We start from the raw sequence: 470 nt of genomic DNA, 5'->3' as shown, positions 1-470 counted from the left end.
CTCTGCTTGCTTCGTGGAATTTTTGTCATGTGTTCGGTCATGTGTTCGGATGATTATTTTTTTTCAATTGTTTTGATTTTCATGACGTAGGGTAGAAGCTGAGAACAAAACGAAAGAAGAAAACATAGAAAGTCTGCGAAGAAAAGATGGAAATTGGGAAAAGAAAATGAGAAGCTGGGAGATGAGGAGATGAAAATTGGGTAAAGAAAATATAGAAAGGGGGAGAAGAAAAGAAGGGAATTGGGAGAAGGAAAGATTGAAATTAGGATTTTGGAAGACGAGATAGAACTTATGAGAGAGAGAAAAAAATAGAAATTGGTAGATTCAGCAGAGGTCAAGTAAGGTCAGTCGACACGGGGAGTAGGGGTGAGGGGTATGTGAGGGTGTCAAGGAGGGAAGGGGGGGCAGGGTCTCCAAGGCGAGGGCGTGGAAGACCAGAAAAGGTCAGAAGATGAGGAAAGATGACTGTG

Source organism: Penaeus monodon, chromosome 19 (assembly GCF_015228065.2).
Source record: "Penaeus monodon isolate SGIC_2016 chromosome 19, NSTDA_Pmon_1, whole genome shotgun sequence".
In the NCBI taxonomy this organism is placed as follows: domain Eukaryota; kingdom Metazoa; phylum Arthropoda; class Malacostraca; order Decapoda; family Penaeidae; genus Penaeus; species Penaeus monodon.
This window is presented reverse-complemented; position numbering follows the sequence as displayed.